The 23,254-nt window shown below is 49.5% G+C and overlaps 2 protein-coding genes across 10 annotated transcripts in view; one reads left to right on the top strand and one right to left on the bottom strand.

Moving 5' to 3' along the window:
- The window catches only part of TJAP1 (tight junction associated protein 1), a 48,822-nt gene extending 36,601 nt beyond the window's left edge, over nucleotides 1-12,221 (bottom strand). For 3 of the 6 annotated variants that reach the window (XM_083175356.1, XM_083175355.1, XM_083175353.1), the window contains exons 1-2: nucleotides 12,069-12,221; nucleotides 8,137-8,293 (exon numbers count right to left, since the gene is read on the bottom strand). The gene's annotated coding sequence lies outside the window, so the exon portion shown is untranslated. Of the gene's footprint in view, nucleotides 1-3,479; nucleotides 3,548-8,136; nucleotides 8,294-12,014 lie in introns of those variants that run through there. The other 3 variants (XM_083175357.1, XM_083175354.1, XM_083175358.1) reach the window with 3 other exon arrangements.
- DLK2 (delta like non-canonical Notch ligand 2) overlaps nucleotides 12,179-23,254 on the top strand; it is a 48,583-nt gene continuing 37,507 nt past the window's right edge. For 2 of the 4 annotated variants that reach the window (XM_083175364.1, XM_083175359.1), the window contains exon 1: nucleotides 12,179-12,290. The gene's annotated coding sequence lies outside the window, so the exon portion shown is untranslated. Of the gene's footprint in view, nucleotides 12,319-23,254 lie in introns of all 4 variants that reach the window. The other 2 variants (XM_083175363.1, XM_083175361.1) reach the window with 1 other exon arrangement.

The raw sequence follows: 23,254 nt of genomic DNA, 5'->3' as shown, positions 1-23,254 counted from the left end.
GAGGGGGCTGTGAACACACAATGCTGCTCTACACCCATAGACCCAGCAGAGGGGGCTGTGAACACACAATGCTGCTCTACACCCATAGACCCAGCAGAGGGGGCTGTGAGCACACAATGCTGCTATAAACCCAGAGAGCCTGCAGAGAGGGCTGTGAACACACAAAGCTGCTCTACACCCATAGACCCAGCAGAGGGGAGCTATGATCCTACAATGCTGCTCTACACCTATAGAGCCTGCAGAGGGGGCTGTGAACACACAATGCTGCTCTACACCCAGAGAGCCATCAGAGGGGGCTGTCACCATGCAATGCTGATGTACATCCAGAAAGCCAGCAGAGGGGGCTATGACGATACAAGGCTGCTCTTCATCCAGAGAGCCAGCAGAGGGGGCTGTGACCACACAAGGCTGCTCTTCATCCAGAGAGCCAGCAGAGGGGGCTGTGACCACACAAGGCTGCTCTTCATCCAGAGAGCCATCAGAGGGGGCTGTCACCATGCAATGCTGATGTACATCCAGAAAGCCAGCAGAGGGGGCTATGACGATACAAGGCTGCTCTTCATCCAGAGAGCCAGCAGAGGGGGCTGTGACCACACAAGGCTGCTCTTCATCCAGAGAGCCAGCAGAGGGGGCTGTGACCACACAAGGCTGCTTTGCACAGTACTTTAGCAAAATGAGATAAACAGTTTAAGCTCTTGGTCATTTCCTGGGGAATGATGTATTGTAGGTGAAAGGAGATTTATACATCACGTAAGCAGGATGATAAATAGGGGGCATATGTAAGAATAGGTAAAAGTGGCACAGTCATTGCAAAACGTGCCGCCCCCTCCTCCGCCTATTGTCTAATGCCTCTAGGGCTCCAGGTGTTTCCAGGTAAAGACACGCGCAGCGCAGCCCCTCCCTTCTGATGTCTTTAAAAAAGTTTGTGCCCTGGGGATAGAAACAGCGTGTCTCTCTGACTCGTAGCTGGAAGAATGCAGAGAGGAACCGTAAGCCAGAAAAACACGCACAAGACAAACACTCCATCAGCCTCCCACATACAGACAAGACCTGGCTGGTAACCCGCTGTGTGGAATGAGGAGTGTGCGAGAGCACGTGGGGGAGAGAGCCCATACCCCCATCTCCCCGCCATAGCCACCATTGCAGCAGACGTGCCTGTGGCTCCACGGATGGCCCCGGCCGCTGTCTTCAATGATCCCATTATAAAACAATATATAATTAGAATACATAATTATTCTTATCATTCTGGGCCGCACTGGAGTTCACAGCCTGTAGGGTTAAATCATTACATTGTTATGCGGTTATCCCAGGTATTGATATAGGATTATGACGTATAATCTCTGTACACCGCTGCATGCGCCATGTGGCGCCAAATAACAGAGAATATCCAAACCCCACACAGAGTAATACTAGGGTCCATCTATTGCTAGCAGCCAAATAACCTCCCAATATGTCATTCCAGTGTGGGGTGAAACCCACCAAACATGGGGAGGACATACAAGGTCCCGGATAGAGTCAAACATATGACTCCAGCATGGAGGCTGCAATACCAACCACTGTGACACCCTATTCTACATAAATCATTAACCACTATGTGTAAAATCCTTATTTCCACTGTGCCACCATATAGCTACATATGCTATCGTGTGTAATACTAACGCGAGAGAGCATGTGAGAGAGCGAGTACGCGAGAGATAGATATATATATATATATATATATATATATATATATATATATATATATATATATATATATATATATATATATATATATATATATATATATATATATATATATATATATATATATATATATATATATAGGTCAGTGGTAGGAGAGTAGTCACTGCCACCACAAGCTCGTTCACCTGCACGTAGTACAGCTTATTCTTGGATGCTGGTGCAGCACCCCATCCTGCACAACTGCAGAGCGCATTCCCAAGGCAGGATAGTCAGAGAATGGAATAGAGCGTTAGCTTTTATTTACAGGTCACAGGTGGACTGCTCTCCCCCTCGCCCCCCCCCCCCCCCCCCCCCCCAAGTAGAAATCTCACACCACAGCAATTTAACCTCTTAATAACCAGCTCTGAATAGCAGCAGGTATCTGAAAAGGTGTTTTTAACCACATTACTTTATAATAAACATGAATGTGTACAACATTGGGGTCATGTATCCAACTAACCCTCACTTACACAGGAAGAGCTCACCTGTGGTTGCCATAGCACCAGATAAAAAGGATGCGGTGAATTAGGCAACATCATCTACTACCGGGGATTACAGCAGTAGAAAAACATGCTGCACTGCACCAAAACAAGGCATAAGATTCTGCCAGAAGAACCAGAGATCACATACTAGGAGGTCAGCCACACACACACACACACACACACACACACACACACACACACACACACACACACACACACACACACACACACACAGCCACACACACACACACACACACACACACACACACCCTATGCTCACATTTCTGGGCCCGCTTGGAATACAAACAGCAGAGGAGAGTGTAATGTATATGAGGACTGCCGGCCAGGTTCCTGATAGAGTTACATACAATACTCAGACACAAGACAACTGCACACATGTAACAGGATGACTAAATACACTGGTTATGTATGCACACATGTAATGGGGTTACAGGCAGTACATAGAGGTATGGCGTGAGGGTGCATGTACATGGGTGACAGTTGTATGAAAACCAATTGGCTAACAACAGTAACATGGGTGAGGGGTGGGAGGAAAGTGTAAGATAAACGCCAAGGACAAATCACCCCCACCCTCCGCTACAAACACATGAAGTGATGTAGAGTATGACGCATCTGGTCATCGGAAACGCAGGCGCAAATCCTGCATGACTACATTACACCAGGAGATGTGTCAGCGGTAACTAATTCACGCACAATCCAATACCTTAATAACGTGTCACATATATACCATTGGCAGACGGTGCCTGGACAGTATAATTAATACATACCAAATCACATTTACCATGTAAAATAAAATACATAAGTAAAAACTTAATATAGAAATTTAAGTTAAATCAGACAATAAAAACAAACCATACGAGAATCAGCTTTCTAAGCGCGGACTGAATGCAAATATCAAATTATGTGAATAGAATGTAGCAGCCACACTAGTGATAGGTGGGAGGGGCTCAGACATACTCAGCCAATCACCAGTCGTTGCCAATTTTTAGCATCATCGCTACCTATTTTGCACCAGCGGATACAGGAGTCTTTGATGCTGCCTTTTGCAGGAGCACCCCCCCCCCCGCACCCCACCCCCCCCCCCCCCCTACCCCATCACTCACAAAGCATATGCAGAACTGAGCACAAAATGCATCCAGATCTGCACATCAGCCCCGCAGAGTGCAGCTCCCATACCCTACCGTGGGTACCTGGAGGGGTAACTACCACCGCATAGATCAATGCATAAGTATAGGGCACGCTGCTCACACTCACCTCTGGGCACCGCTGCACTGTCCTAGTCACCAAGTATTGCAGCGAGCCGGCAGAAATTCTGACATCACAAGTCAAAGTCCAGCAAGAATGAGAATGTGGACAGGGTCAAACTCCAAAAATGATCTGGGCAAAGATATGGAGGCAACAGCTCTCGCTGCAACAGGAGGGAAGAGATTATCGGCCGGACACAGACGTCTGGCAGCGCCGTCAGACCGGTATCTGGTTCTCACAAACCTCCGCTTTCCACAATTCTACAGGATTACTCCACAAATAGTAACAGCCCCACGGTGTCGCTGTGACAATAATATAGGGGAATACAAGGACTGGAACCGCATGAACCCGACAGTTACACCGCTCATGTAACATCACTATGGAAAAATGAGGCAGAAGCTGCCGATGATTCACAGGATAAGATACAAGCAGCAAAGGTCATACGTGGACACCTCACTGGGAGAGATACAGTAGGTCACAGGGGGTCAGAGATAGGACGGTGGAGAGCAGGGAGAGGTAAGTCACAGAGGGTCAGTGATAGGATGGTGGAGAGCAGGGAGAGGTAGGTCACAGGGGGTCAGAGATAGGACGGTGGAGAACAGGGAGAGGTAGGTCACAGGGGCTCAGTGATTGGATGGTGGAGAGCAGGGAGAGGTAGGTCACAGGGTCTCAGTGATAGGACGGTGGAGAGCAGGGAGAGGTAGGTCACAGGGTCTCAGTGATAGGACGGTGGAGAGAAGGGAGAGGTAGGTCACAGGGTCTCAGTGATAGGACGGTGGAGAGCAGGGAGAGGTAGGTCACAGGGTCTCAGTGATAGGATGGTGGAGAGAAGGGAGAGGTAGGTCACGGGGCTCAGTGATAGGACGGTGGAGAGCAGGGAGAGGTAGGTCACAGGGGCTCAGTGATAGGATGGTGGAGAGCAGGGAGAGGTAGGACACAGAGGGTCAGTGATAGGACGGTGGAGAGCAGGGAGAGGTAGGTCACAGGGGGTCAGTGATAGGATGGTGGAGAGCAGGGAGAGGTAGGTCACAGGGGGGCAGTGATAGGATGGTGGAGAGCAGGGAGAGGTAGGTCACAGGGTCTCAGTGATAGGACGGTGTAGAGCAGGGAGAGGTAGGTCACAGGGGGTCAGTGATAGGATGGTGGAGAGCAGGGAGAGGTAGGTCACAGGGGGTCAGTGATAGGAAGGTGGAGAGCAGGGAGAGGTAGGTCACAGTGTGTCAGTGATAGGATAGTAGGGAGCAGGGAGAGGTAGGTCACAGGGGCTCAGTGATAGGATAGTAGGGAGCAGGGAGAGGTAGGTCACACGGGCTTAGTGATAGGATGGTGGAGAGAAGGGAGAGGTAGGTCACATGATGCTCAGTGATAGGACGTGGAGAGCAGGGAGAGGTAGGTCACAGGGGGTCAGTGATAGGATGGTGGAGAGAAGGGAGAGGTAGGTCACATGATGCTCAGTGATAGGACGTGGAGAGCAGGGAGAGGTAGGTCACAGGGGCTCAGTGATAGGATGGTGGAGAGAAAGGAGAGGTAGGTCACAGGGGCTCAGTGATAGGATGGTGGAGAGAAAGGAGAGGTAGGTCACATGGGGCTCAGTGATAAGATGGTGGAGAGAAAGGAGAGGTAGGTCACATGATGCTCAGTGATAGGACGTGGAGAGAAGGGAGAGGTAGGTCACAGGGGGGCAGTGATAGGACGGTGGAGAGCAGGGAGAGGTAGGTCACAGGTGGTCAGTGATAGGATGGTGGAGAGAAGGGAGAGGTAGGTCACATGCTGCTCAGTGATAGGACGGTGGAGAGCAGGGAGAGGTAGGTCACAGGGGGTCAGTGATAGGACGGTGGCGAGCAAGGAGGGGTAGGTCACAGGGGCTCAGTGATAGGATAGTAGGGAGCAGGAGGGCCATCGTTTGGCCATGCCTGACATAAGGGTAATAAACAGCTAACAACACACATCTCCCAGTCACCCAATACAGCCTTCCCTGGGGACCTTTGACCAGTACATATGTGTCAGTGTGTAAAGGTACTGTCAGGATCTGATTTACATGATTATATTTGGGCTTCCAATTAACTCTTCCCCTGTAACGTCTCATTCACAGTCTCATTACCCGGAATAGGATCAAGTGCTGCATTGCAGCTTCTACCTGATTAAACTCGGGAAGTCCCTACTTCTGCTTTGCCCGGTGCCATTTCTCCTTTCTGAAGGTTCTCACCACAATACGTCACTTGCAGATTATAATGTTAGTACGAGACCTCTATAAATCTGTTGTTGTTTAATCTTTACAAATAGACCCCCTGACCCTGCCTCCTCCATTATCTGGGTACTCTCAAATCCCAATAGTGCAATAGCCCTGCGGCAGTATAGCGGGAATGAAAAGGGGCCAGGATATTAGCTAAGAGGGTTACACCCAATCACCACAAATGGCTTCAGTTATGTTTAACTGAGCCCAAAAAAAATGGTATAAATAAATAAGGATCCGGTAAAGTCAAACATGAGAAAAACAGCCGTTTGGCCGAATTCCCCGGACCATGCCAAACAGGATCCACAAAAGGATTCTCGATCCTCTGGACAGGGCCGCCGATAGGGAGGTGCTGTGCTGTCCTGGGCCCCGACCTCTGGAAGGGCTCGGGCAGCACAATTTGCCCATCCGTAACCCCCCCCACACACACACACACACACACGACTGCCTCCGCTGTGCCGCAATTGGTGCACTGAACAAAGCACATGCTTCTTCAATGCAGGATGCCGACGGCCAATTAAAATGCTGCATCAGCTTTTGAGCTAATCAGAGCGGCTGCCAGTAAACGAGCTCTGATTGGCTCACCAGCCGGTGCTGCATTTTAATTGGCCGCAGGCATCCTGCATTGAAGGGGATGAGGGAGCAGGAGTCGGGCGGTAAGTGAAGGGAGTGGGGGGCGAAGGGGCCCGGACTGGAAATCAGTCCCGGGCCCCAAAATTCCTAGTGGCAGCCCTGCTTCTGAACGCATTCAAAGAACAAAGTCATCCCTGCTCTTCCGGAGAGCCATAGTATGGGCAAAAGGGTGACTGTACACGCACCACACCCCACATATAATCTGGATTGCGAGCGGAGGCTTTCATGGAGATTGGCTGAAGTTGACACTTTACATTTTATTCCTATATATTAAAAATATTTTGACAGTTAAAGTAATGCCAAGTATTAAAAACAAAGTGATTTTGTGAATAATGTTGATGAATGGTCTTAAAGTCCCATCCATTCCATTGTACTGTATAATGATCATCTATATATAGGTCTAGTGTCCGTGAGTCTCTGAAACACTGACATCTGCTGGCAGAGAGTGAAACTACATCTCTTTCTCACACATGCACAAAAACAGAAGGTAGCATACTAGCTTTCTATCAACTGTCAACAACTGTCATGTGATTTGGGATAGCCAATAAGATCCTGCTTTGAAATCAGAGCCTGCACATCTCTAGTATTTACCGAGGTATAAGCAGTTGTTGTATGATTGGGCGATTCTATAAATAATACCAACTCGTTCAACTTTTGGTTCAGGGTACAGTCAAAGCCCCTATTAATCATTTCTATATATTATACACGCTACTGGCTTGGGAAGGCTGGAGACGAAGCTTCCTTGAGTTGGTGCGTGGCTATGTTGCCATTTTGGACATCTATGTCATACGTTCTCAAACTCGGTCGTCAGGACCCCACACAGTGCATGTTTTGCAGGTCTCCTCACAGAACCACAAGAGAAATAATTAGTTTCAGCTGCGGATCTTTTCAAAATGTGTCAACGAGTAATGAGTGCTCCTGTGCCCCTGCCGGGTGACCTGGAACTGTATGGGGCCCTAAGGACCGAGTTTAAGAACCCCTGTCCTATGTACAGTAGATGCTCCTTGTACTCTCTGGGGGTTATTCAGAGTTGATCGCTGTTGTGTGAATTAGTAATCCTACGAGGTCATGGGTTCTATCCCCACCATGTGTTATATATACGGGGCAGCATGGACGGTGTAATGGTTAGCATTACTGCCTCACAGCACTGAGGTCATGGGTTCTATCCCCACCATGGCCCTAACTGTGCGGAGTTTGTATATTCTCCCCGTACTTGCGTGGGTTTCCACCGGGTACTCCAGTTTCCTCCCACGTTCCAAAAATATACTGGTTGGCTCCTAACGAAAATTAACCCTAGAATGTCTGTGTGCGTGTACATGTGGTAGGGAATATAGATTGTAAGCTCCACTGGGGCAGGGACTGTGAATGTTCAACTATACTCTGCGCTGCGGAATATGTCTGTGCTATATAAATAACTGGTAATAATACTCTCTGTACAGCGCTACGGAATATGTGTGCGCTATAGAAGAAACCTGTTAATAAATAATATTACCATGATGCACTAAGCTCCAGGTCAAAAAATGATTGCATAGATAACTCCAGTAACCGGCATTCCCACTGCCATCGTTGCTGTCTTGTATGCCAGGCATTGGGATTGTTCGTGAAAAGAAGTCCAGTTTTCCCCAGTGCTCATTTTTCCGATACCATTAACCTTGTGCATACCGAGCAATAACCTCTTATTTCTACTTATATTGGTGCAGTTTCTGTCTCTGACTCCCCATTTACCAGACCCATGGCTTCTGACTTGAGCATTTTTCTACAGATACATTTAATTGAAAGACATCCAGCTGCGCGGCTCACCTGTGCACATTTCGGGCAGGTAACACGTACGATAACCGACGCCTCCTCTTGTTTTCTTACCAGTTCTGTGCTATCTGGTCACCGTGCTGTTTATATCGAGAGATGACGCATGGACAGAAATCCCCCCCACTGCAGCAATCCTCAGGATAGCCAACACCTAAATGAGACAGACAACACTGTGTATAGGAGAGGGGGAGCATCACAACGGTCAGTCATAAGTTCAAATATACAGGTTCTACGGAAACGATAAGCAGACGGTGGACAGAAGAAACAGAAGAGTCCAACATGGAAAGTCAGTATCCTTTTAATCCAGAACACCTATGATTTACACATTCTGTGGCTGGCTACCTTCAAGCCTGCATATCACCTGGTTTTAATCAGCCACTGAACCAGAGTAATTCTGCCATACACTTGTGAGATATTTCATGCAATCGTTCGTTTTAGACCACATCTGGCCGATAAATCGAATAATTGTATGCATTTTTAAAGGGACCGTTTGACGTGATGCACAGGCACACTGTGGAATGTCGCGTTGATAGATAGTATGTGCTGCACATAATATCTATTGAATTGCAGGAGCGATCCTATGTGGGTTTTAACCACATGCAAGCACTCAAATGCAATCTGCGGGTGGGGTGGAGGGGACTCTTTCGGCAGCTTAGGGTTTGGGGAGAGGGGGCCGGAGGGACTGCTGGCAGTGTGGAAGAGGTCAGGCAGAGAAGTAGCATAGGTTGGAAGTAGCGGGCAGTGGGGGTCAGCGGTGGCGGCAGAATTGTTTAAAACACTGGGCAGCCCTCTGATAGGCAGAGCTCTCGCAGCCAATCAGAGGGCTGTCCAGTGTTTTAAACAATTCTGCTGCCGCCACAGCTGACCCCCGCCGCACTCTAGCACTAAACTACTCCGGAGAACTCTTCCAGCACCCGATATGCCATCGCAAGATGGCATGCAACATCGGGTGTTAAAAGGGCGCAAGTTTTACACCCTAAAACACGATCTTATTCAATGGGCATTGCACTCCGATGTTGCATCGAATCCCATCACATAAGTGTATGGGTAACATGCATAAATAATAGTAATACAGGAATATTATGGCCAGCCTACGTGTAGTGATCTCCAGTTGCAGAATTATACAAACATATACTGTATTCAGCAATAATGGATCACATATGATCAGATGGATAAGGTGTATTGTGGAGAGAGCATTTTCAGAATATACAGTATGTGACAAGAGAGGTGTCCTGTCTGTTCCAAGTGGACAGCTGATGTGTGGTTTTGCCATTTAGTTTTAGGGGATCCGGCTATGCCATTATAGCCCTCTTCTACTGACGGCACACCACCACCAACCAGACAGGGAACCAGCTGCAATGCTTACTTCTAGGTGCTCGTATAGCTGCTGCTGCGCCTCTTTGCTGGTGACTATGGCTAGTTCCACCTGACTGCATACAATGGCTCAGGACAAAAGCAAAGGATTGACTGCAGCGGGTACTGTGATCCACACAGGGTAGCCGGGGAACAGATTAGTGTGCTATCAGTAGTTCACAGTTAGCACTAGACAACACTCAATACATCTCTACAAAGAAGCAACTTGTAGCGAAACGCATCGTGATAACATGGAGAGTGATAATCCACTAGCCAGGATGCGGTCAAAATCCCGGCTGTCGAAACACCGACGCCGGAATCCCAACCGACGCAATGCCGGCACTTTGTCCTTCTATGGGTGCCCATAGAGGGAGAATAAAATAGTGTGCCGAGTGTAGCGAGGCACTAGGCCCGCTGCGTGGCAAGCGCACCAAGCCCACAAGGGGAGGGGGGGGGCGATCCACAGCCCCTCCTTGTCGGCATTGCAGCGGTCGGGATTACGGCATCGGTATTTCATACTGATCCCCACCAGCCAACCAGCTCCTGTCATGTTTAACACTTTACAAGCTTAGTACAGCCACCCCATATAGCCTGGAACAGGGCTTTAAAGTCTCTATAATAGACCTTTTTTTTATGTTGTTTTTAACAAAACTTTATTGTTCCCAGAGAAAAGCCCCATCTTGCAGACTCTGCTGCAATCTTCAGTCTGTTTTCTTGTAGGTTAGTGAACCGCACTATTCCAAGGTCATGTATTCTCCAGTATATAATACACAAGGATACTAAATCCTCATCTGTAATAACACTGCAGCAGATTTATGTGTGCAATTTGCAATGGTAAAACCCATTCTGCTTTGGGGGAGGGGGATATGTGCAAGCAGTATTTTAATTCTGAAGAGGATGTCAGTACATTTCTACTAGTCTCTAACGCTTACTGCACAGCCTCGGCCATTGCAATAGTTCTTACGCTAGTTTTTCAATCTTTCGGTTCTTATGCTCCCATCTAAGGTAGGGCTGAGCTTCCAGTACCATTTGATAGACAGATTAATGCTGTTGTCCCTTTATGTGCAGTTTATACGCACACAGGTCACATGTGCTGGGAAATGACATACTGAGCAATGCATCACTAGAAAAGAAGAATCCGGTGGAACACACCTGGTATCAGGTTTTAGATAAAGGACGGGTGACCATATATAGGGGACGTGCTATAACCCCGTCTATTCAGGTATGGGTCGACATGCACTGGGTCAATTACTCAAAAATATTAATGAAAATATCATGTTGATCTTTTGACGGTCGACCTTCCAAACCTGTCATCCTTCAGCGGTCTCCCTAATGGCCCTGTCTCCTCCTCACTGTCTGTTCTATCACTTCTGAGATGCAGCCAAGTTATTGGTATTCCATCTAATGACAGGCCTCCAGGCCACCAACATTACAGAAGCTGACAATAGAGGAATAGTAAGGACAGGTAATTTCATCAATAGTCAGAGTACTCTGCAGGGTCCCTGAAGGAAGTGTAACGTACCAGGCACCAATGTCTCCGTTACACACAAATATATTATCCTGCAACCCCATCCTCCTGGACACGGCGCACCTGCAACCCCATCCTCCTGGACACGGCGCACCGGCAACCCCATCCTCCTGGACACGGCGCACCTGCAACCCCATCCTCCTGGACACGGCGCACCTTGCAACCCCATCCTCCTGGACACGGCGCACCTGCAGCCCCATCCTCCTGGACACGGCGCACCTGCAACCCCATCCTCCTGGACACGGCGCACCTGCAACCCCATCCTCCTGGACACGGCGCACCTGCAACCCCATCCTCCTGGACACGGCGCACCTGCAACCCCATCCTCCTGGACACGGCGCACCTGCAGCCCCATCCTCCTGGACACGGCGCACCTGCAGCCCCATCCTCCTGGACACGGCGCACCGGCAACCCCATCCTCCTGGACACGGCGCACCGGCAACCCCATCCTCCTGGACACGGCGCACCTGCAACCCCATCCTCCTGGACACGGCGCACCGGCAACCCCATCCTCCTGGACACGGCTCACCAGCAACCCCATCCTCCTGGACACGGCTCACCAGCAACCCCATCCTCCTGGACACGGCGCACCGGCAACCCCATCCTCCTGGACACAGCGCACCTGCAACCCCATCCACCTGGACACGGCGCACCTGCAACCCCATCCTCCTGGACACGGCACACCAGCAACCTCACCCTTCAGGGTGACACTATCTTTTTGTCACTCTGCACTGTCACTTTTATCCTCCTGGCACCATCAGCCTCATCCTTATGACACACTGCACCGTTAACACCATCCTCAGGACACCCTTCATCCACAACCTCCTCCAGACACCCTGCATACACAACCTCCTCCAGACACCCTGCACCATCAGCCGCATCCTCCCGGCACTCTGCACCGCTACTTTTATCCTCCTGACTCCCTGCATCCACAACCTCCTCCTCCCGAAAACCCTGCACCGTCAGCCCCCTTCTCATGGCAACTTCTCACCCTCTCCTCCCGGCATCTCGCCCCAGTCCCTGGATAGCCCTCCTCTCCCTTTACCTCCATGCAGCCATGTTCCTGCAAAGTACGCTGGGTAATCCTCCGGAATCCCCACGCAGCACGTCTGACATCACCGGACTGCAGCCGGTTCATTTTCTTAGACACATGTCACCGGGTGCGCTGCTAAAGTTGGTCCGCGTCCGCCATGTTTGTGGAGAGCAAGAACTGTTAGTAACACAAGAAAAGCTCAGACAAAATGGCTCCTTCACGGAAGACAAGGAGGTGAGCCGAGGTCCGACTTGTAGTCGTGGTGAGGACTGTGTACTACTCACACAGCAGCCCAAGATTATTACATGCTCCTCAGTATTATAATACACTTACCTGTCAGCCGCTTTAACCCTAAATGTAATAATATAAACATCTTACTGACTCCAATATTATTAGAAGTTACATTATAACCAGATATTATACATCCATCTTACACTCCCATATTATAATGCACCTACCTTTCACCCCCAAATTCCTACATTCACCTTATACCCCAGTAGATCGCACTATTCATTATGCACCCACATTACACCACAATTTTAGGTACTTGTGAATTATCCGGGCGCCCGATATTTTGATCGGGTCCGAAAAATCGCGTCGCGTCGCGTGTTAACCAAATGGCATGCGATGCGACGCGACAAGAGAAGGACCCGGTTTTAGCAGTGGACCCGATTTTAACATTGGAATCAATGTAAAATGGTCCCTGAGACCCGATTTTACATTTATTTCAATGTAAAAATGCCCAAAACCCCCCAAAAAGTGAAATACCACCCCCATTGTTAACGCCACCCCACTAATGACGCCAACCCGATGCGTGGCGAGCGGGGGCGGTACGCGTCCTCCGACCTTTTCATACCCCCACTATCCACGTCGGCGTGGAGTTGAGAACATAAAGTGTGGCGAGCGGACGGAGATACCTTCACAGCTATCCGCGTCCCCTCGCGGGCTTCACAGGTGTCCGCGTCCCCTCGCGGGGCACGCTGCGCTCGCCACGCTTCGGGCTCGGTGGCTCGCTGCGCTCGCCACACTTTATATTCTCAACTCCACGCTGACGTGGATAGTGAGGGTATGAAAAGGTCGGAGGACGCGTACCGCCGCCGCTCGCCACGCTTCGGGTTCGCGTTGATAGTGGCCTGGGCGGGATTACAATTGGGCAAAATGGGTTAAAATCGCGTCGCATTGTATACCATACAATAGCATACAATGCGACGCGATTTTGTCTTCAAGGAAATTTCAAGGGAAATCGCGTTGCGTTGCATCGCGTCGCATCGTATTCTTAATGTACTGTAATACAATTTCAACATCGGGCGCCCGGATAATTCACAAGTACCCAATTTTATAATATACCACTTACACCCCAATATATAATAGTTATATCACACCCCAATATTATTACACATCCACCTTTTATTTCAATATATCAATACACCAACTTTACACCCGTATATTTTAAAGCATCTTACGCCTCAGTACTATAATACACCCATCTTATTCCCCTGTATAATTGTACATACACCTTAACCCTCAATGCTACACTCCCTATGTTATTACACAACCACGTTTCCACCTCATGTCCCTATGGGAAACCGCAAGCCTGCTAGTAGTACGTTTATTTATAAGGCGCCGCAAAGTGTCCGCAGCGCCGTACATAGCAAACAAAAAACAAATGACAAGGTAACGTACAGGGTGTGTTGAAAAATACAGTATAAATAAGGGTATAGCTGGTAGAAATAAAATCAGCATCAGTTCAGAAGTAGGTGTCAAAATTGTCGAGGAGACTGAAGATGAAGTAGAGGAAGGGAAGAACAGGACAGGAGGACAGGTGAGGTAAAGAGGTAGGGTGAGTATGTGAGGCAGGAGGACCCTACTCATAAGAGTTAACATACTAAAAATAGGTGGGTGGACGAACGAAAAACAACAGGATAAGTGGGAACGGAGGCAGGATAGGAGGATCAAAAGAGGTTAGAAGGAGGGATAGGCTAGTCGAAAAAAGTGGGTTTTGAGGGAGCGCTTGAAGGAGGTAAGGGAATCAGAAAGCCTGATGGGTGGCGGGAGGTTGTTCCAGTGCAGGGGGGCAGTGCGAGAGAAGTCTTGGACACGGGAGTGGGAGGAGGTGATTAGGTGAGAGGTCAGTCGGCGGTCAGCGATGGAGCGAAGAGGACGGGAGGGAGTGTGGATAGAGATCAGTGAAGAGAGGTAAGGAGCGGTGGAGGAGGAGAGAGCCTTGTAGGTGGTGGTGAGGAGTTTAAAGAGAACTCGGAAAGGAATGGGGAGCCAGTGAAGAGATAGACAGAGGGGGCAGGCGGAGGTAGAGCGGCGGGAGAGGAAGATGAGCCTAGCAGCAGCATTAAGAATGCTTTGGAGAGGTGCGAGGCGGGTGAGAGGTAGCCCAGAGAGAAGGATGTTGCAGTAGTCAAGGCGGGAGATGACAAGAGAGTGAATGAGCATTTTGGTCACGTCAGTGGAGAGGAATGGTCTGATGCGTGAGATGTTGCGTAGGTGAAAGCGGCAAGACTGTGAGAGAGCACGAATGTGGGCGGTGAAAGAGAGGGAGGAGTCAATGATGACACCGAGGAAGCGCGTTTGGTTGGTGGAGGTGATCTCGGTTTCACCAATGCTGATGGAGATAGTGGGAGAAGTGGGGATGTTTGGGGGATGGAAGATTAGAAGTTCAGTTTTAGCCATGTTTAGTTTCAGGAAGCGTTGGGTCATCCAGGCTGAGATGGCCGTGAGGCATTCGGAGACCTTGGACAGGAGTGATGGGGATAGGTCGGGGGAGGAGAGATAGATTAGGGTATCATCAGCATAAAGGTGGTAATGAAAACCATAGGAGCTGATGAGGGGGATTCAGTATTGAATCCCGGCGGTCGGGATCCCGGCGTTCAGAATCCCGACGCCGGAATCCCGACAGCCGAAATGCCGACAAGGGGGGAACGTGGATCGCCCCCCCTTGCGGGCTCGCTGCGCTCGCCACGCAGCGGGCCCGGTGCCTCGCTACGCTCGGCACACTAATTTATTCTCCCTCCAGGGGTGTCGTGGACACCCCAGGAGGGAGAATGTGGCGGTATTTCGGCGGTCGGGATTCCGGCGTCGGGATTCTGAACGCCGGGATCCCGACCGCCGGGATTTTAACTGCATCCCGATGACGGTGCCCAGAGAGGTGGTGTAGAGGGAGAAGAGGAGAGGGCCAAGGACTGACCCTTGGGGAACACCGACTGGCTGCGGGGTAGTAGGAGAGGAGGAGCTCGGAGTGGAGACGGAGAAGGAGCAATCGGAGAGGTATGAGGTGAACCAGGAGAAGACTGCGCCAGTGATGCCAAAGGAGTGGAGGGTGTTGAGCAGGAGAGGGTGGTCAACAGTGTCAAAGGCTGCCGACAGATCAAGCTGGATGAGGATAGAGAAGAGGCTTTTGGATTTAGCCGATAGTAAATCGTTAGTGACTTTGGTCAGGGCAGTTTCAGTGGAATGTAAAGGGCGGAACCCAGATTGGAGGGGGTCTAGAATGGAGTTAGCAGTAAGGTGGCTTAGGAGACGATTATAGGTCAGACGTTCTAGGAGCTTGGAGGCAAAAGGGAGGAGGGAGATGGGCCTGTAGTTGGATGGAGAGTTGGGGTCCAGATTTGTTTTTTTGAGAATTGGGGAGACAAGAGCGTGTTTGAAGGAGGAAGGGAAGATCCCAGAGGATAGGGAAAGATTAAAGAGGTGAGCCAGGTGAGAGCAGACTGACGGACTGAGACGACGGATAATATTGGAGGGGATAGGATCGAGCGGGCAGGTGGAGGGAGAAGCGGATTGAAGGATAGAGTGGACTTCAGCAGCAGTGGTGGGGTAAAATGAGGACAGGGGTTGGAAGGAGGGGATTGGAGATGTAGGAGGGGAGGAGGGAGAGGGTGAGGTCATGGCAGCAGTGATGGCAGTCCTGAGAGAGGAGATTTTGGTTGAAAAGTAGGTAGCAAAATCAGCGGCTACGATGGAGGACGGAAGAGCTGGAGGAGGGGGGAAGAGCAAGGAATTGAAGGTGGCGAAGAGCCTGCGGGGATTGGATGATTGGGAAAGGATGAGGGACTTAAAGTAGGATTCCTTGGCCAGAGCAAGGGCAGAGCTGAAGGAGGAAAGAATTAATTTGAAATGGAGATAATCCGCAAGGGAGCGTGATTTCTTCCAGAAGCGCTCAGCAGTGCGAGAGCACTTTTTAAGGAATCGGGTTATAGGCGAGTGCCACGGTTGGGGGTTGGAGCATCGAAGGGGGATAGAGGAGGGAGGGCAGGCAGAGTCCAATGCCGAAGATAGGGTGTCATTATAGAGGGAGGTGGCGAGGTTCGGGCAGGACATGAGGGCGATTGGGGCGAGAAGAGGACACAGCGTGTTTAAGAAGGCAGCAAGATCAAGTGTGTTGACGTTATGCCGTGAGACAATGCGCTTGGGAGGGGGGGGTGGGAGAGGGGGAAGCAGTGAGGGAGAAGGAGATGAGGTGATGGTCAGAAAGAGGAAAAGCCGAGATAGTGTAGTCAGTAAGGGAACAAGAGCGAGAGAAGACGAGATTGAGGGAGTGTCCTTGGATGTGGGTGGGAGAGGTAGTCCAATGAGATAGGCCAAGAGAGGAGCAGAGAGAGAGGAGTTTGGAGGTGCCAGGATCAGCGGGGTTATCCAAGGGGATGTTAAAGTCACCAAGAATGACAGATGGCAGGTCAGAGGAGAGGAAGTGTGGAAGCCAGGCGGCGAAGTTGTCAAGAAATTGGGAGATAGGGCCAGGGGGGCGGTAGATTGCAGCGACACGGAGGTGGTAGGGGTAGTATAGACGGATAGAGTGAGACTCACAGGAGGAGAAAAGGAGAGAGGGTTCAGGGTGAATGACACTGTAGGAGCATGAGGCTGAGAGGAGAAAACCCACGCCGCCACCTTGGCGACCGTCAGGCCTGGGAGTGTGAGAGAAAGAGGGGCCACCGTGGGAGAGAGCAGCTGGAGAGACAGAATCAGAGGTGGAGAGCCAGGTCTCGGTGATAGCAAGGAGGTGGAATGCTCTAGAGATAAATAGGTCATGGATGGCAGGGAGTTTGTTGCAGATGGATCTGGCATTCCATAGTGCACAGGAAAGAGGGGGGGGGGTGGGTTGTGTATTTATGTGGATAAGGTTTTTGGGATTGCAGAAGCGAAGGGGGGTCGTTGGGACGGTGGGGGTGCGGGGGCGAGTGGTCAGGATAGGTATGGATGGGAGGGGGGAGGAGCGGTTGGAAGAAGTTGAGAGATTAACAGCCATGAGGACCAGAGGTGAGAGGGTAGGTTAGTGAAAGCAGACAGAGGGATTTGGGGGGACAGACGGCGTCTGTAGTAGATTTGCGAGGATGTGGTAGAAAACAGAGTGAGAGAGAAGGTAACAGGCAAGGAACTACTGTCAGAGAGGAGACAAGTGGGTAAAATCAGGTTGATTGAGTAATCTTATAGTAATACACTGAGCTTCCCAGTGGCCCCACGGTGTAATACATAGAGCATCCCAGTGATTTAATTAATGTACAGAGTTTTCTAGTGGTACCATGCACTACACAGTGTCCTGCAGTCACCCAATGGGGCAGATGTATTAAGCCTTAAAAATAGGTAAACGCAAGGGTGATAAAGAGAGATAAATGTACAGCCAATCAGATCATTACTGACATTTTTCATGTACAGCCTGTAACGTGACAGTTAGCAGCTGATTGGCGGGAAGTTTACTTCTCTTTATCACGCTCGCGTTTACCTCTTTTTAAGGCTTAATACATCTGCCCCAATATGCATTATAGAACATGTCCATTGTCCATTAATCAGCCCTTAATACCTATCCAATAGTAAGGAGGTAGGAGGCACATGTGGCCTCACAAAACGGAGGCATGTTTCTACCAAGGAATAATAGTATAAATATACAAAGCGGTCGCAAAGTCTGATGGACAGCCGTTCAGAGTACAGGGAAAGGTAATGAACAATTGTTGGCAGCTAGAATAAAAACCGCCACAGTCTGGTGTCCTGTACACAAATCCCGACATCTACCGGGAATGTGGACATATAACCACCCCCTTGCTAATCGCACCAATCATTGATCAGCAGAGGACGTGTCAGGGTGATTAATGTTTATGTTCTATAGTTGTGGTGACCGGATATCTCAGAGTTATCCAGGTAGAGATGTGGCAGCTGGAATTCATCACCACCTTGTCCAGGTGTACAAATTTGGGTTCAGTGTGCTGCCTGCATTTCAGCTGCTGATGTGCCCTTAAGATCCAGAAATCTGATCAAACTATTCACCTCAATGTTTGACCGTGTTTCCACCCCATCATATTACAGCTGATGTTAGGACAGAGGCCGCCAGATGTACTAAGCTTGCAAAGTGATACAATGGTGAAGGATAAACAACCAGCCAATCAGCTCCTAAATGCCTTGCTAAAGGCCTGGTTTGAAAAAATGACAGGGGCTGATTGGCTGGCCTTTTCGAGGCTTAGTAAATATCGCCCTATGACTGATAAGAGGTGCAGTCTAATTGCCATGAGGGGAAGCAGTGGTTTACTTGTTATTGCCTGGAAGCGACTTTGACAAGGGCCAATTGGGATTGCTGGAAGACTGGGTCAGAGCATCTCCAAAATGGCAGGTCTTGTGGGGTGTTACAGAATGCAATGATTAGTTCCTACCAAAAGTGGATCAAGGAAGGACAAGCAGTGAGGCTGTGACTTGGTCATGGGTGCCAAAGGCTCATTAACATGCATGAGGAGCAAAGGGTAACTCGACCAATGCCACCGGGGAGCTACTGCAACACAAATTGCTGAAACAATGATTTAAAGGTGTCAGACCAGACTGTGCAGAAAAGCTTATTCCGTAATGTGCCGTATAGCTGCCGACCAGTCATAGTGCCCATGCTGAATCCTGTCCACCACCAAAAGCACTTACAATGGGCACGACACCATGGAGCAATTGAAGAAGGCTGACTGATGATCATATTTCCTTCTACATATATGGACGGCTTAGTGTGATGGCGCCAGGAGGCAGTATGGGAACAACCTTCTGCTGGGAAACCTTGGGTCCTGTCATTCATGTGGAAGTTACTTTGACGTGTACCACCTACCTGAACAATGCTGCAAATCAAGTACACCCCTTTATGGCGCCAGTATACCCTGGTGGCAGTGACCTCTTTCACATGTATACTGCGCCCTGCCATACTGCCGAAATTGCTTGAGGAACATGGCAAAGCTTTCAAGATGTTGACTTAGCCTCCAAATTTCCCAGATCTCACTCCCATCGAGCATCTGTGGAATGTGCTGGGAAAACAAGTCCCACCTCGTAACTTTCAGTACTTCAAGGATTTGCTGATAACGTCATGCCCTAGTTAGAATGAGGTTAATGCTGACTGCTGTCCCCATGCCTTTATTTTACACATATTCAAGATTTTTATTTACTTTTATGTGCAAGTGGCTACCATGTGTCAATTAAGAGGGGAGGGTCTTGTGTGTAGGCTATGCCCCCCAACACACACGCAAACACTGCTGATTGGCCAGTTGCATCTTGATCCTACCCACAGGTGAACTATTCATGGTTTATAAGAGGTGTGGCTTTTCTAGTTGGAATGGGCGGGAATAGAATCAGGGCATAACTTTCAAATGGGGGCCTATTTTGGCTCTATGTGTAATTGTTGGATACGTAGTCACTGTCAGCATCACCTTTACTCTACTTGTTGCTATCCCTTTACTAATACTCCTAGAAGGGAAAATTTAATAAGTCTGTACAGATTTGATCCAACCACTTTAATACTTCTGAGAGGGACAGATCCCCCCCCCTTCTATTATTACCCCCAAGAGGGGCAGATTTGTTTCCTCTCCTCTATCAGTAATCCTGAGAGAGGCACATTTCCCCAACCCTCACCCCCTTTATTAATGCCAAGAGGGGGAGACACATCCCCCCCCCCTCACCCTATCCATTAATATCCACAAGAGGAGCAGACTGCCCCCTCCCGCCTCTATTCATACCACCAAGTTAGGCAGATTCATTTATCCTATAATCATAATCATGAATGTTTTTTTTTTTTTTTGCCCACCAGGAGGATCACATTGGGAATAGTCCCCCCATCCCCCCCCCCCCCCCCCCCCCCCCGTAATACCACCAAGAGTGGCAGATTGTCTCTCCTCTATTAATACCCATGTGAGGGGTGCCCAAAGAGCTGGTAGCTCCGCCGTCCTCTGAGAGATTATCTGGTAACGCTGTGTTTATTTAAACACAAAACACCTAAATCTTTGGCCATGACTAATGCGGGCGGGTTACCACTGAGCCTGTTAATAGCTGCTGTGAATTATGTATCCGGAGGGCATGTATTTTACACACTGCCTGGCTTACATACACAGAGGGAAACAAAGGCAGGAATACAAGTACTTGGGAGAAGCCCAACTGCTCCGTCTGATAGAAGGTTCACACCTGGGACGTTCCTCTCAGTCTGGTGCCCAAATCTTCCTGAGGCACCGTATGGGTATAGTGTATTGTGAGGGTATGCGAGCGTCAGGCCTGGAGGCATTGACAATCATGTTCTGATTTCAGCAGTGTACATACATAGGTTATCCTATTAGACGCTGTTGTCCTTACCTCGTGAGGTCAGTCTATAGGTGCTGTCTCTCCTCTATAGTTATAGTGCAGGAAACACTTCCACGCGTCTATATTGCATACAGTACCTTCCAGCAATGGCCTGGCGCACATCAGAACAAGCTGCATACTACTACTTAGCGCTGTGTGTGTGACTAGCCTTTCAGGAGCACCAGGCCGCCATCAACCCTCTCCCATACACTAAAAACACCCTTCTATACCATGCAAAAGAGAACTGATAGTTAGAACCTCATGGGATGCTATGGCATACTTAGTTACTTTCTAGACAATGCTGGCCACTTTGGGGGCAGGGCTGTCATGTCATTAGGCAGTCCCCCCCCCCCCCCCCCCCCCCCCCCGCCATGGGAAAATATAAGGGATTTAAGGGTAGAAGTATGAAGCAGCAATAAGGGAGGAGAAGTGAGCCAGAGGAGAAGTGGCCCATGGCAACCAATGAGCTGCTCTGTTTAATGTTATATTATGCAAATTATAGATGTTACTTCAGTGCTGATTGGTTGCCATGGGCCACTCCTCTGGCTCACTTCTCCCGTATCACTTCTCCCGTATCACTGCTTCATACATCTACCACTCATTGGGGCAGATGTATGAACTAACATTAAGTGCATATCTGCACTTAACGCTGGTTAACAGGGTGGGGAATAACGGTTTTTAAAATGTATTAACAGTCCACCGAGTATTGCTCGGCGGGGATGTCCCCTGCAATCCACCCAGCAATTAGCGGCACTGGTGGTTTATGACCAGCCTCCTAGACATACATCCCCCGTTAGCCGCTTCGCCAGCTTAGGACTAACATTGTCTTGTCCCCACTGCAGGGACCATTCTAGCCCTGCTGGTGGCTCTAGACTGCTCTCGAAATCTCAAGAGCGGCCGAGCTCACTCTTCAGGAGGGAGACATCGCTGGAGGGGGGGGGGTGTTTTCGCTCCCCTGCTTCGGCAGACAAGATCTTCATACATCTTGTCGATGTTCTTTCTTGCTTCACCCCGTTATAATACATCTGCACAAATGGTCTGCGAGGTAGGGGTGGGGCTAAATGACATGATTATGTATAATGTAACCCCTCCCCCTACAAGTGGATCTTAAAATACAAGGTATAAGCTATGCCGGGTATTTTTTCTGATTTCTACTGCTGGTTTTATCTTTATGTATGCTTATGTATATTTATAGTCCCTGTCACATGTACACACATACACACTATGGGCTATTTCACACACTCCGGCTCCTGCCGGGCGGCAAAACCCCGCACGGGCAAATGCCGCGCCGCACACAGTAGTTAATAATGGACATGATTGTGTCCATTCACACGGGACGGCGACATCCCAGCCGCCTGGGTGCAGCCGGATCCCACCACTGGAAGGGACGGCTGCCGGGCTGTGCAGTGATTCACCGCCCGTCAGGAGCCGGAGCGTGTTAAATAGCCCTATGTTTATTTTATTTTCAGAAGCCAATTAGCCTACCAGTATGGTTTTGTTTCCATGGGAGGGGAGAACAAACTCCATCACTGTTAGGGCCTTGTTAGGGATCAACAACAAGGCCATGTTGCTACGAAGCGGCAATGCTAACCATTACACCAGCCAGTATATCACAACTTCTGTGTATATTACTTCTAAAAGATAAACGTATGTAGCTGATAAGTCTGCATTTTTTGCATTGCTTTTTACTGGTATACAACAATAGGCCTGATTCAGTATGAGTTGTAGTTTTGTGAGTAACCGCAAAACTACAACTCCTGGGGCGGGCATGCGTGGGACCGCCAAGCAGGGGTGCCAACAGGTCGACTGTCACCGGTAAAATGGAGGGGGGTGACCACCTGGCATGGGCCTCGTGGAGGGGGCATGGCCACGCCCTGTGAAAAAAAAAATAGAGAGGGAGAGTCGGCACTGAGCAGCTGAGCTGGGGAGAGAGGCTGCACTGCATCAGTAGCCTGTCTTCTCTCTCCCCACTGCCCAGTAACCTGGAACGATAGAGAGGGCCCCAGGTAAAAAGTACCGCGCCCCCCCCCCCAAAGTGCTTGCATGTTACCGGTAGCCCCCTACCTGCGCAGCCTAGCTGCTATGTTTTGGGTCACAGTGGCTTCAAGTGATGTCATGCAGCCACCACGGCCCGCCAAGCAAACGTTCAGGACATGCCTGAGTTGTCCAGACCGCACCCTGGCAATGCAATGTTAATGACCCCATAATGCCGCTTCGCCATCCCCCATCGACCCCTCAGACTGTGGCTGCATCTTCCTGAATGCGCAGATTACTGAAAATCGCCTAATGGCGCTTTTCGATAACCAGTGTCTAATGCTGAATCAGCCCCAATGTACAGGAAGGACTGTTTGTGCTGTTCTAGTTACCTAGAGAACCATGCACTTTTTTTTTTTTGTTAGTCATTGTGGGTTATAGTGCATTTGTTATTTTCTTTTATCTTGAAATCTCTGTATAGTACCTGGAACTGCAACTGTGCTTTATTCAGTAAGCGGTAACCCAGGCCCCGGGCTGTAATCAGAACACGACAACAGACTTTATTCTCACCCTCAAAAAAAACAACTTTCTAGCATTACGGAAAAGCAGGGAAAGGTGTAACACGGTATCAATGAGTTGTAGCTTAAACA

The sequence above is a fragment of the Crinia signifera genome, chromosome 3 (assembly GCF_055691185.1).
Source record: "Crinia signifera chromosome 3, ASM5569118v1, whole genome shotgun sequence".
NCBI classification, from domain to species: Eukaryota; Metazoa; Chordata; class Amphibia; order Anura; family Myobatrachidae; genus Crinia; species Crinia signifera.
This window is presented reverse-complemented; position numbering and strand designations above follow the sequence as displayed.